This window comes from Muntiacus reevesi, chromosome 7, assembly GCF_963930625.1.
Source record: "Muntiacus reevesi chromosome 7, mMunRee1.1, whole genome shotgun sequence".
Lineage (NCBI taxonomy): Eukaryota > Metazoa > Chordata > Mammalia > Artiodactyla > Cervidae > Muntiacus > Muntiacus reevesi.
In genome coordinates this window covers 15,990,000-16,004,093 of record NC_089255.1, presented here as the reverse complement: position 1 = coordinate 16,004,093, position 14,094 = coordinate 15,990,000, and the positions used below count along the sequence as shown (strand labels likewise).

Here is a 14,094-nt window from a genome sequence, read left to right as displayed (position 1 = left end):
GGCTGCCCCCGCACCCGCACCGGGTCTGGCTCAGCCGAGTCTCCCTCCTATCATACATCTTGGCCGGGGGAGGCGGGAAGCACAAACGTAAACATCCCTTAAGAAATCGCCAACTCTGCCTTCCCCATCTAAGGATATATATTTTTCTTAAGGAATCGAGGAACAAGGGGGAGGGACGCAAACGCTCAGAAGAGCGAGAGACGGGAAAAGCTAGAAGGCAAACTTCACTCGGGTCTTAGCGGGGACCCTGTGCCAGGGCAGCGGCCGTCCCACCTTCGCATGGGCTCCTGGGCGGAGGAGTGGGGGCAAGAGAGGCTGCATTTCACGGCCGCCGGGTGCAGGGCCGTCCCGGAGTAAACTTTCCAAGAGCCGCCCGGGGAGCCGCCGCCGGGCTCCAGGGAGCCCGAGGGGGCGGCGGCCGAAGTGGGGTGCGCGTGGACGGGCAGGCGGAAGGACGCGCGTCATGGGGCAGTCCTGCCCTGGGTTACCTGGGCTCCGAGGGTCCCGGGCATCCGGCACAAAGGGCGCAGGGACGCAGCCCTAGCAGGAGGAGACCTGGACGCCTCCCGGCCGCGTGTGCCGCTGGAACGCCGGCTCGCTGCACCTGGCCGGGCGGTCGGCGCGCCTCCCCGCGGGCCCCGCCCACCCCGCCCGCGCGGGGCGGGGCCGGGCGGGCGGGGGCGGGGCCGAGGCGGGGCTCCGCTCGCTTCTGCCGGCCTGCACCTAAGAGCGAGCCACCCACGCCCGACTCCGTGACCTCCCAGGGGTCGCCCCGCCCCTCGCCAGCCTGAGGTGCGAGCCAAGCCCGGCGCCCAAGTGGAGTTGGGGGGGTCCATGGGCCCCATGTCCCCTGCAGCTTCCACGCCCACCTCCACTTCTAGGAACAAGGCCTGAGAGCTCCGAGGCCTCCTGGAGGGCAGAGCCACTGAGCCTGCCCTTCAGAAGAACGCACGGGGTGGAGCACGGGGAAAAAACCCCTGGGCACCCGCGGCCGCACCCCACCAGTGGGAGGGGCTCTGGGCCGTTGGCGGCCCCTGTGGTCAGCTCCACCCAGCTGTCTGAGGAGTGCCCCAGCGAGAGGGGGTTGCCACCCTCACCCTTTACGCAGGCCCCCATTTCTCAGGCCCGGAAGGTGGTCCACCTGGACCTCTGCCACTCAGCAGACACGGTGATAGTCAAAGGGACACGTAGGGCAAAGGAAAAACGACACGCACCCCGGCCACCCCCGTGACCGCCTTCACCACCCAGGCTACCCAAGGTTGCCGCCACTTGCGGCCTCAGCCCTCCTCCTCCCAGAGGAACTCAACTCCCAGACTCATGTGGAGGAACTTCCCAGCTGTGGCCCCAGGCTCTCTGAGCTCCTCTGCTCGCTTCTTTGCCGTGTCTGCTCGCTGTGCAAGCAGCGGCAAGAGCACTGCACCTGGAGTCCAGAGACTGGGCTCTAGCCTCCATTTAGTTCTGTCACCTGGGGCAAATCGCTGTCCTTTCTGAGTCTCAGTTTATGGTGAGTGGGTTGCAGTTGATCTCTAAGGCCTTTTTTGTGCTTCGTCGCTCAGTCATGTCGGACTCTTTGCGACCCCATGGACTGTAACCCACCAGGCTCCTCTGTCCATCGGGATTCTCCAGGCAAGAATACTGGAGTGGGTAGCCTTTTCCTTCTCCAGGGGAACTTGGCGACCCAGGAATGGAACTGAGGTCTCCTGCAGGTGGATACTTTACCAACTGAACTACCCGGGAAGCCCAAGGCCTTTTTATGGATCCTCAACCACACTATTGATCATCTGGCTTATTAGCTTTTCCTGTAGCTACATACCTTGTAAGCAGGTGGGTGAGTGGGTGCGTGTGTGTGTGTGTGTGTACTAACCTGGCCTCTCAGACTTAAGTTCTTGAAGGGAAAGTGATGTGGCTCTACAACCAGGCAAGCAGTCATCCTGTGCAAACCCGAACCTGACAAAGAGTCAGTCCTAGGCGGGAGGGGAGATCAGGATGGGGAATACATGTACATCCATGGCTGATTCATGTCAATGTATGACAAAAACCACTACAATATTGTAAAGTAATTAGCCTCCAACTAATGAAAATAAATGGAAAAAAAATTTTTTTTAATTAAACATGAGGAAAAAAGAAAAGAGCCTGTCCTAGCTTTTGCTGAATTCAGAGTGGCCTGGCGCAGGTCCCTTGTAAACAATCCTGGCTTTGCCTTACAAAGGGTATTAGGGGACCAGATGAGATATGAAGTTCTTTGAAGGGGGAAGGCAAAGGCTGTGTGCTGTCTTTTTTTTTTTTTTTTTTTTTGATGGCCATGGTAGTGATGGGCTTCAGAGACAGAATGGGTTATGAGGCATTTGAAGCCTACAGCTGGCCTCATCCCCACCCTGTAGACACTGCGGCAGGCACAGGCACCCACCCCACAGTCATACACAGACAGCAGGAAGGGTGAATAGAGGTGCAGTGACCCACCAGACTCCCAGTCACTGCAGGCCTCTGGGTTTGCAGCTTGGGAAACTAAAGAGGGAAGATTAATGATAAGAGTTTACTAAGGTAGAGACATGGTCAGTGGATTACTGATTAATCAACCAGAATATCTTGGCAGAACACCTGGTCAGCACGTGCCACAAATACCCACCTCTGCTCTTAGGGAGATTAAGATTAAGCTGAATGATTAAACGGGAGCCCTTTGGAGAAGGATGTGGAGGAATGAGAGGCTCTTGGGGATGGTGAGACTCAGGGAGAGCAGAGCGGGGGGAGAGGGGCCAGAAGGCTTAGACTTAGACCATATGAAGAACTTAGGAAATACTGGGTTCAACTCCCCTGTTTCATAAGTGAGGAAATGGAGGCCCAGAGAGGGGAAGTGACCTGCCCAATGTCACACAGCAATGAGTTAGCAGACCTGGAACTTGAACCAGGACCTCAGGACTCTGTACTGGGTTTGGGCCTCCCAAGGAAATGGGAAGCCTGGGAAGGACAGGGGTGTGCACTAGTGCCTAGGACAAGCATTCTAGGCAGGAAGAGAAGCTGCACCCAGGTGCCAAGGTGGGGACAAGTGGAGGGGAGGGGCTGGACAGCCTGGCTGACACCTGGAGGCCTTGGAGGATTTTGAGGGCACATCTGTTGGGTGATGTGAGCCATGGGGTGTTTCTGGAGATACACAGGCCCCTAATTACCCAGTGAGGCAGCAGGAAGGCATGAGGAATCCTGGGAAGAGCAAAGCAGGGAATTCCCTGGCAGTCCAGTGGTTAAGACTCTGCTTTCACCAACCAGTCAGGGAAAGGTCCCACAAGACATGTGGCTTGAGCTCCCACCTCCCCAACAAAAAAAAAAAAGAAAAAGAGAGAGAGAGAAAAAGAGCACCCAGAGTCAAGTGACCCTGAGCACTTTTCTGACTCTTGTTTTTTATCTACAGAGCCAGGATTATAACCTCTTTCCTTTTCGGGTATTGTGGTGACCACAAGTGCATTTGGAAGTGGTCTGTAACCTTCAGAATGTATTCTGAATGTGATGTTTTGGGTTTTGTTGTTTCAAGTGCCTCCATTTGTGGAACTGCCCATGTTGGATTTGGCTCAGCATGCCTCTCTGTGGCAACAGGTGGATAAAAGGGAGACCAGGAAGAAAGGAGACGACAGTCATGAATGTCACTTCTCGTTCAGACACCTTGTAAACCATAACTCAAAGCATCCTTTTTGGGAACCTAGCCCCGCCCCATCCATGCGACCTGGAGTCTCCCTTCTTTCCCTCCCTGGCACCTGCACTTTTAGGGTGCAGATGTAGGAACTTACTTTTCCCAACCAGATGCCTATTCCTCTGGGGGCCAGCGAGCTCTTCCTGGGTGGGCCCAGACCACCTTCTTTGTTCAAAAGGCTGTCCAATGGCTGAAGAGTGCAAAAGAGGTCATTTGGCAGTGACGGGGATGGACCTAGACTCTGTCATAGAGAGTGAAGTAAGTCAGAAAGAGAAAAACAAATATCATATATTAACGCACATATATGGAATCTAGCAAAATGGTATAGATGAACCTATTTGTAGGGCAGGAATAGAAACGCAGATGTAGAAAACAGACTTGTGGGTGCACCAGGGGAGGCAGAGGGTCCGATGACATATATGCTGCTGCTGCTGCTAAGTCGCTTCAGTCGTGTCCGACTCTGTGCGACCCCATAGACGGCAGCCCACCAGGCTCCGCCCTCCCTGGGATTCTCCAGGCAAGGACACTGGGGTGGGTTGCCAATTCCTTCTCCACATATATACGCTACCATGTATAAAACAGACAGCTGGTGGGAAGCTGCTCTATAGCACAGGTTGTTGAGCTCGGTGCTCTGTTGTGACTGACGTAGATGGGTGAGATTGGCAGGGGTGGGAGGGGGACCCAAGAGGGAGGGGACATATGCATACATATAGCTGATTCATGTTGTTGTACAGCAGAAATGGACACCATATTGTAAAGCAATTATATTCCATTTAAAAATAAATAAAACCATTAAAAAAAAAAAAACAGTGCAAAAGAAACTCTCACCTCCACTTAACAGCAGTCCTCAGGGCGCTGTGCATTCTCAGCTCTCTTGCACTCAGCCCTAACTTAACCCATCAGAGCCCTCCCGCCTCTCATCCCTCCTGCAATCGCATCATGAGGTCAGGGCTTCCGGCTCCACTTTGAGAAAACTGAGTCCGGGAGAGGTGCCAGGACTCACCCAGCCGCGGGGATCCGTAACAGCGCCTCCCCCACCTCATCAGAACTGCCCCGCTGACAAGGCCCTTTTCCAGCCATCATCTCATCAGGGCTGGAAGCACTCGCCTCCTTTTACAGAGACAGAAACGGCCGCTCAGGGAGAGCGTGTGGTTGATGGGAACTTCTGAAAGAGCTTTCCTTTCGGTCACTGTGCTCACACAAGTGGGCAGAGCCAGTATTAGTCTCCCAGGGCTGCTGTAACAAACAACCACACAAGAACACACGCTTATTACCCCACAGCCCTGGAGGCTGGAAGCCCTGAATTCAGGCGTCAGCAGGACCACGCTTCCTCTGAAACTTCCATGGGAGCTTGTGTCCACATCCCTTCCAGCTTCTGGTGGCTCTCAGCGTTCCTGGCTTGTGGCGGCATTGCTCCAGCCTCTGCCTGCCTCTTCCCGTGGCCCTCTCTGTCACTGCATCCTCTCCCCCTTGTGTAAGGACACCAGCCATTGTATTCAGGATGACCTCATCTTGGGAGATCCCTAATTACATATACAAAGACCCCTTTCCAAATAAAGTCCCAGTCCCAGTGACTGGAGGTCAGGATGCGGACTCATCTTTTTAGGGGACGCAATTCAACCCGCTTGAATTGTATCTTCCCTCCCACTGCTGGCACCTGGCGGCCCCTTGAGATCAGTCTCTTTTCCTTCTTCCTTCAATTTCTCCCTCATCTCACCCGCTCCTACAGCATCTCCGGTCTGGTCGTGTTACAAGGAGAAAGGGGACTAAAGCCACATGGGGAGTATGCAGTTGCTGGGAGTATGCAGTTGGGGGGCTCACTTCCTTTTCACTTCCTCTCCACCCCCTCTTAGTCTGACTGTGGTGTTTCAACAACACCCTCTGAGCTGCTTCCTCTAACACCTTTTCATCACGGGGGACCTGTGCTCACCCAGCCCTGTGCCCCAGCTCCTCTTCTGATACCCAGGAGCTGACAGCCCATTGCCAGGAAGCAACAAAACTTGGCATTCTGAGCAGAGAGCTCAGACGCCCAGGCAGACCCCCCTGGGGTGGGGGGCCCCGTCTCTCTGCAGGTGTGGATCCTGTCTTCAGAGCAGGAGTGAGGAGAGTGGAACATGAAAGGCTGAACCATGAAGAGTATGTGTGAAGCAGGTAAGATGCTGAGAGGGGAGGAAGAGGACCCACCTTGTCTGGGACTCACCTTGGTCAAGGCTAGGTCAGAGAGCCTCCCTAGGGAGAGACATGTTGCTATTCAGTCACTCAGTCATGTCCAACTTTTTGTGACCCCGTGGACTGCAGCACGCCAGGCTTCCCTGTCCATCACCATCTCCAAGAGTTTCCTCAAACTCATGTCCACTGAGTCAGTGATGCCATCCAGCCATCTCATCCTCTGCCGTCTACTTCTCCTCTTGCCCTCAATCTTTCCCTGCATCAGGGTCATTTCCAATGAGTCAGTTGTTTGCATCAGGTGGCCAAAGTATTAGAGCTACAGCTTTAGCATCAGTCCTTCCAGTGAAAATATTCAGGGTTGATTTCCTTTAGGATTGACTGCTTTGATCTCCTTACAATCCAAGGGACTCTCAAGCGTCTTCTCTAACACCACAGTTCAAAAGCATCAATTCTTCGGTGCTCAGCCTTCTTTATGGTCCAACTATAAATTCATACATGACTACTGGAAAAACCATAGCTTTGACTAGACAGGCCTTTGTTGGCAAAGTAATGTCTCTGCTTTTTAATACACTGTCGAGGTTTGTCATAGCTCTTCTTTCAAGGAGCAAGTGTTTTTTAATTTCATGGTTACAGTCACCATATGCAGTGATTTTGGAGCCCAAGAAAATAAAGTCTGTCACTGCTTCCATTGTTTCCTGTTGAGTTTTAAGCCAGCTTTTTCACTCTCCTCTTTCACCTTTATCAAGAGGCTCTTTAGTTCTTTTTCGCTTTCTGCCATAAGGGTGGTATTATCTGCATATCTGAGATTATCAATATCTCTCCCAGCAATCTTGATTTGACTTCTGCTTCATCAAGTCTGGCATTTCACATCATGTACTCAGCATAGAAGTTAAATAAACAGGGTGACAATATACAGCTTTGACATACTCCTTTTCCAATTTGGAACCAGTCCATTGTTCCATGTCTAGTTCTAACTGCTACTTCTTGACTTCCATTCAGGTTTCTCAGGAGGCAGGTAAGCTGGTCTGGTATTCCCATCTCTTTAGGAATTTTCCACAGTTTTTTTGTGATCCACACAGTTAAAGGCTTTAGTGTAGTCAATGGAACAGAAGGAAATGTTGTTCTGGGATTCTCTTGCTTTTTCTATGATCCAACGGATGTTAGCAATTTGGTCTCTGGTTCTTCTGCCTTTTCTAAATCCAGCTTGTAGATCTGAAAGTTCTTAGTTCATATACTGTTGAAGCCTAGCTTGAAGGACTTTGAGCATTACCTTGCTAGCATATGAGTGCAATTGTGTGGTAGTTTGAACATTCTTTGGCATTGCCCTTCTTCGAGACTGGAATGAAAAATGATGAGTCTGTTATCCCGAGGACCTGAAGGAAGCCATAGGCCTGCCCTGTGCCAAGTGGGCTCCTCAGGATTGGTCTACATCGAGATCCAGAGAATCCAGAAAGAACTTCAAGGTCATTTGACCTAAGTAAAGATGCTCAGATTGAAACAGAGATGTTGTGAGAGGGGTCAGCAGACTCGTGGTGTCCAGAAGCTGCCTCTGCTTCGGATGCCAGCTTCCCAGGCCAAGTAGTGTCTTTACAGTAGCTGAAGGCCTCAATTATTCTACACACAGGGCTTGAGGGAGCCCCCTGCTTGCCAGGGGAGAGCTAGAGAACTGGTCTTCAAGCTTTGTTAGCAAAGAAGTGCACTGTTTTTGTTGAGTGGGGCTTTATTTCGGGTGACTTGGGGGTGGGCAGTCAGGGATTATGAAAAGGGTTTAGCCCACTCTCCCCCTGTGGGCATTAAGTTACCTCTGGTTTCCCCACCTAGCCTCAGAAGTCCTCTGTGACTGCATCCAAAAATGCCCTAATAAGAAAATGTAACACGTGGTCCAGTGGTTCCGAACCCTGGCCAGACAGAGATAAATAATATGCTAGAAGGAATCAATAGCAGAATAACTGAGGCAGAAGCATGGATAAATAACCAGGAGGACAGAATGGTGGAAATCACTGCTGCAGAACAGAATACAGAAAAAAGAATGGAAAAAAAAAAAAAGACAGCCTAAGAGACCTCTGGGACAACATTAAACACACAAACATTTGCACTATAGGGGTCCCAGAAAGAGAAGAGAGAGAGAAAAAGGACCTGAGAAAATATTTGAAGAGGTAATAACTAAAAAGCTCTCTAACATGGGAAAGGAAATAGTCAAGTCCAGGAAGCACAGAGTCCTAGGCAGGATAAACCCAAAGAGGAACACACGGAGACTCAGTAATACAACTGACAGAAACTAAAGACAAAGATAAAATATTAAAACCAACAAGGGAAAAATGACAAATAATATACAAGGGAACTCCCATCAGGTTATCAGTTGATTTCTCAACAGAAACTCCACAAACCAGAAGGGAACGGCACTATATATTTAAAGTGATGAAAGGGAAGAACCCACAACCAAGAATACTCTACCCAGCGAGAATCTTACTCAGATTTGATGGAAAAATCAAAAGCTTTCCAAGGCAAGCAAATGTTAAGAGGATTCAGCACCACTAAACCAGCTCCACGCCAAATGCTAAAGGAAATCCTCTAGGTACGAAACACAAGAGAAGGAAAAGATCTACAGAAAACAAACCCACAATAATTAAGAAAATGGTAATAGAATCACACATATCAATGAAAGGTGAAAGTTTAAGTCGCTCAGTAGTGTCCAATTCTTTGCAACCCCATGGACTGTAGCCCACCAGGCTCCTCTGTTCATGGAATTCTCCAGGCCAGAATACTGGAGTGGGTTGCCATGCCCTCCTCCAGGGGATCTTCCCAACCTAGGGATCAAACCTAGGTCTCCCACAGGTTGCAGGCAGATTCTTTACCGTCTGAACCACCAGGGAAGCCCATACATATCAATAATTACCTTAAATATAAATAGATTAAATGCACCAACCAAAAGATATAGACTGACTGGGCAGATGAAAATATGTGCATGTATGCACTTCCACTTACCACATCATTCTGCTTGATCCTCCAAATTGTATGTAATTATTTTATATTGTTACATTAATCATATTCCCATTATGGCTTGCAATTATAATTATCTTTAATTTTTTGTCTGGTTATTGATTGTAAAGCTGATAAACATTTTTTACTATTGTGATTATGGAATTATTACTCACTTAATTACCACTGTATCAGGAATGGTCAGCAGAAAAGTAATAGAATTCTATATCACCAAAACTACCATTTAATAAACAAACAAGCAAACCTGTAATCATTTTAAAAAATCCAGATGTATATCAGAATTATCTTGGAATGTTTTTGAAAAAGACAAATGTCTAGGTATTGTTTTTTTTTTCTGCAAAGCTCCAGATATATTTCTAATGAGCAGCCATGTTTTAAAAACAACTGGACAATATGATGGTTTCTTATTTTTAACTAGTTTGTTTCACTTTTTCTTTTTCATATTCAGTGCTCCCATTTCATTTAGTTTATGTTTTCTAATTTCTCTATCTCTTTTCTTTTTGATGTTCTTTCTCAAGCCTTGATCAAGCATAGTAGAAAAGCTTTTATATACATATATATAGATAGTATGTATAATATATATATTTTAGAAACATGAATTTTTGCCTAATGAAAAAATTTATGACATTTTGATTCCACATGTTTGACTTAGTATGAATAGAATGCTAGATTTCTAATTTTAAAAAATAGATACACAATAAGCAACAAAAGTTTACTGTATAGCACAGGGAACAATAGTCAATATGTTGTAAAAACCTATAATGGAAAATAATTTTTAAAATAATGTATGTGTATATGTATAACTGAATCACTTTACGGTGCACCTGAAACACTGTAAGTCAACTATACTTCAATAAAATATATATATTTAAAAAAAAAATGTTGACTGCCCAGTGAACCCAGAGACCCCCTTCCTCACTCCTGCTCTCTCTCAGCCTCCCAGGCACCAGCTGTCTGCAGGCTCTGGGCAAAAAACCTGGACTCAGCTCTCTTTCAAGAGTCACACAAACATACATCACCTTTAACCCCACAATCCCATACCTGAGAATGCATCCTAAGGGAATAATCCTCAAAGAATGAAAAAGCTCTTTGAACAAAGTTTCTGCATTTTATCTAACAGCAGGAAATGAAGGAAGCTACGAATCTAGCTCTTGAGCACTGGTAAGCGGCACAGCCCTCTGCAGAGCTGATTGGGAAGATCGTTGCGACGTGCGAAAGCCATGTTGATCACAAAATTGCACTGGGCTGTGAAATGTTGTTTTATGTGCCTGGAGAGGGCTGGAGAGGAACTGTTGGGAAAAGAAAACCGAAACGCCCACTTACTAGGTTTGGGATTGTGGATGATTCTTTTTCTGACTTCTAGTACCGTTGTAATATTGCTTGTGCCAAAAAATATGAGTACATAATAATAGTACTTATTATTAGTCCTGAGCTCAGGAAGGGCTCCTGAAGACGCTTATTCAAAGCAGGTGTAAATGAGCACAGGTCCTCACGCGGGCTGCCTCTGTGGCGTATTTGCATTTGAAAGAAGCTGAAGTTTCAGGCAAGCAGTAGCCTTCAGGCTGGGGCGGCAGAGCTATTTTACAGGCAGGGCAGGCCACGCAGCCCTCACCTGTGAACGAACACCCACTCTCGCAGGCAGGCAGCCTTCTCTGTCAGCGTGCCCCTTTATGGGCCCACGGGAGAAAGGGGACTTCCAGGTTACTCAGCCTCCGAGCTTCACCTGCTCTGCACAACAGAAAGAATAACTGTGGGGTCAGACAGGAACACCCTGACTAGGTTCAAAGCTAGCAGGAGAGCTGAGCCCAAGTGGGTCTCAGCCAAGGGCAAGGGCCTCCTCCCTCCACTTTCTGGTCTTCCCCCTGAGTAGGGGAGGGGACCCAGTGCTATCTAGAGCCACCCCAGCAGCCTGGATGGACAAGGACACTTGTAGGAATAGAACTGGGACAGAGTGCTGACCCGCGGGAGGAGGGGAGTTGGCGCCAGGCCTGAGGTTTTCTTAAAAGTCTGGATGTGGACCTTTTGAAGTCTGTTCTCAGGAAAGGCCAGAGAAGCCTTGCTGTGTTCTCTGTCCCCACCCAGCTCAGAAGCGGTGAGAGGTGGGGGCAGAAAAGTTCCCCTGTGCTCTCCTGGGGCTTGAGGCTGGGCTAGGCGGCGCCAGACAGCTGATGAGCCCTGGGAGGTACCCTGCCGCTTAAGGCTGGACATCCAGATTTACACAAAACGTTTAGCAGAGCAAAAAGTCTTCACTTTGACAGGAGGACTTCTTTGTTTTTTTTTTAAGTGTTTAGAATTTTTAATGATGTGAAATAATGATCAAAAAATATTATCTTTAAGCAAACAGGTTGAAATAAATAATACTAACATAATCCCAACTTTCTAAGTCAGCGTGTATGTCAGCGTGTATTTCTTATAAAAGAAATGTACTACCACACGTAAAACAGCCAGTGGGAAGTTGCTCTATGGCACAGGGAGATCAGCTCGGTCCTCTGTGATGACCCAGAGGGGAGGGATGGAGTTGGTGAGGGAGGGAGGCTCAAGAGCGAGGGGAATATGACAGGAGGATTTCAAGAGATAGTCATAACCACTGTTTACCAAGCTCTTAATACAGACTAGGTACCCAGAGCTCTACAGACATGGAATCTCACTTAATGCTAAGAGCCATGACTATCTTTGTCCCCATTTCACAGACTGGAAAGTTAAGGTAGTGACTTATACAAGGTCTCACAGCTGGGACTCAGGACTGGTCCAAAGTTTGTGCCATCAACTGCTGTGCTACACTGTCTTCCTTGAGGATCAGAGGGTGCATTTCAATTTCCAGAAATGAAATATATGTACCATTTTTCCTGGAACATGTCAGCTCCGAGGTTCACCACAGCATATACCCTACAGGTACACTGAAAATATGACTTATTCCCATTAGCCAACCAATCTTGAGGCTTTCACAGGATCAAGCCTCTGAGAAATGGTCCACTTACAGGAAATAGGGCGTACCTGTAGTCAGTTTCCTACATTAGAAAACAGGGGTGTAGCGATCTATTAACTGTTGTAGGAACAGTGAGCTCCAAAGAGGGCAAGTTACTGCCATGAAATAGAGGCTGAATCTGCATTAGATTGCCATCTGCCCTACTGGAGTTTCTTCCTCCTCAGAAGTTGTGGTACGACTATTTTTGAGGTGGTTTCTGAATAAATACTAAAAGATCCGTTTGGGTCCAGCCTGTGTCAGACCTAGACTGCATCGCTTGTTGTGTTTGCCTTTTAAAGGTTTAAGTGCAACATCTTTTAGCACGCCAATCTGGGAATCTGCTAAAAGCAAGTGGTCAACTTTGCCCTCACTCTCAAGTAAATTTCTGCACCACAGCTGGGTTTGCGAATACTCCTAAAACCCCTGCTCAATATTTTAGCATTGGGAGGGAGCTGCTAAAGAGAGGGAGAAGATAATTGAAGGCTGTGTAAATATTTAATTTAGACCCAAACTGGTATCCTTAATTATAGAACATTGATGTGTTTATCATAATATTCCCAAGTCTAACTAATGACAAACAGCCCTTTCTCAGGCTCACTTCAACCCCCGGTCAGAAGACACCAGGCAAAACCTCTTACTTGCATGCTCTGTTCCCTCCATCCTCCTAGCCCTGGCCCATGTTAACCTCCACCTTTCTGGTCTGTCCTCCCTAACCAGGGCCAAATGGATGGATTGAATCTCTGCTTACAGATGGGAAAACTGAGGCTTAAAGGCTCAGGGAAGCTAATGGAGCTCAGGTCTTCTCACCCAGATCTTGAATTTTTTCTGCTCCTACCTCAGGGGCACATAGTGAGGCCCCCAAACCCCTGGGGTCCCCACATCTCCCCTCTCTGAGTTCCATTCCCTGTAATGAATGACTAAATCAAGTCAGCAAATTGCACAGAGAGAAAGGGCCATGTAAGACCTAAAGCCTCACCCAGGACCGCCGGGGCTGGGGCCAGGGCCCTCTGGGTAAGTGCCAGGCAATCAGACAGTCAGCACCGGCCCACCCCTGCAGCCCAGGCCCCGGCAGCAGCTCCCGTCTCACACCCTCCACCCCTGCCCTCACTCACCCCTCCAGGGCCTGGGACTTCATGCCTTACCGCTGGTTCTCTCATGACAGCCTGACAGCCCGACAACCCGGCAAGGCTGGCTTTGCCAGCCCACATTGCAGATTAAGTCACCAGGGAGGTGCAGAGTGGGGAGGTGGCTTGCTCAAGGCTACGCACTTGGCAAATGACTGAGTCAGGACTTGACCCCAGAGAGCATGTTCTGCAGACACCAAGCTCTCCAGATGGCCCCCAGTCAGCTCTCCTTTGGATTGTGGGTCTGCTTTCCCCACCATTTGGTGAGGGCGGCTGGCTGTGCTCCATCCTCACATCTGAGCCTCACCTGCCCGACATACACTGCACCTGTCCATTTCCAGGTGCTGTGAATCACTGTGAGGTCCCATCATCCTGGGACCAGGTCAGATGCTTTATTTATTCTTTCTTCAGATCCTTGCTGACCATCTGCTCTGGGACAGATGGTGTGGGAGGCTGAACAATGGTACCTCAAAGATGCTCCCGTCCTGATCCCAGATCCTGCGGATATGTTACCTAGCACAGTGAAAAGGATTTTGCCGATGTGATTAAGTTAAGGATCTCAAGATGGGAAGATTGTCCTGGATTATCAGAATGGGTCCCTTGTAATCGCAAGGGGTTTTACGAGAAGGAGGCAGGAGGGTTAGAGGTCAGAGGAAGAGTGTGACAGTGAAACTAGAGGTCAGAGGGAATGCAGCCACAAGCCGAGGAATGTGAGCAGCCCCTGAAAGCCAGAAAAGGCAAGGAAATTGATTTTTCTCTAGAGGCTCCAGAAAGAACACATCTGTACCAACACCTTGATCTTAGCCCAGGAGACTGCTTTTGGACTTCTGGTCTCCAGAACCTAAGACAATAAATCTGCGTTGCTCTAAGCCTTTGCGTTTGTGGAGATTTGTTACAGCTGCACTGTTGTCACTGCATTGAGTCTCTCAGTTGTATCCAGCTCTTTGCGACCCTGTAGACTGTAGCCCACCAGGCTCCTCTGTCCATGGGGATTCTCCAGGCAAGAATACTGGAGTGGGTTGCCATGCCCTCCTCCAGGGGATCTCCCCAACCCAAGGATCGAACCCAACTCCCTGCTTGGCAGGTGGATTCTTTACTATGGAGCCACCCAGGAAGCACTATAGCTGCATTAGGAAACTAATATAGATACCAAGCTA

The 14,094-nt window shown here is 48.8% G+C and overlaps 1 protein-coding gene across 1 annotated transcript in view; it reads right to left on the bottom strand.

Annotated features, from left to right (window-relative positions):
* The window catches only part of PAQR5 (progestin and adipoQ receptor family member 5), a 91,218-nt gene extending 90,594 nt beyond the window's left edge, over window positions 1-624 (bottom strand). The window contains exon 1 of the mRNA XM_065940894.1: window positions 489-624. The gene's annotated coding sequence lies outside the window, so the exon portion shown is untranslated. The remainder of the gene's footprint in view (window positions 1-488) is intronic.
* Window positions 625-14,094: the final 13,470 nt, after the last annotated feature.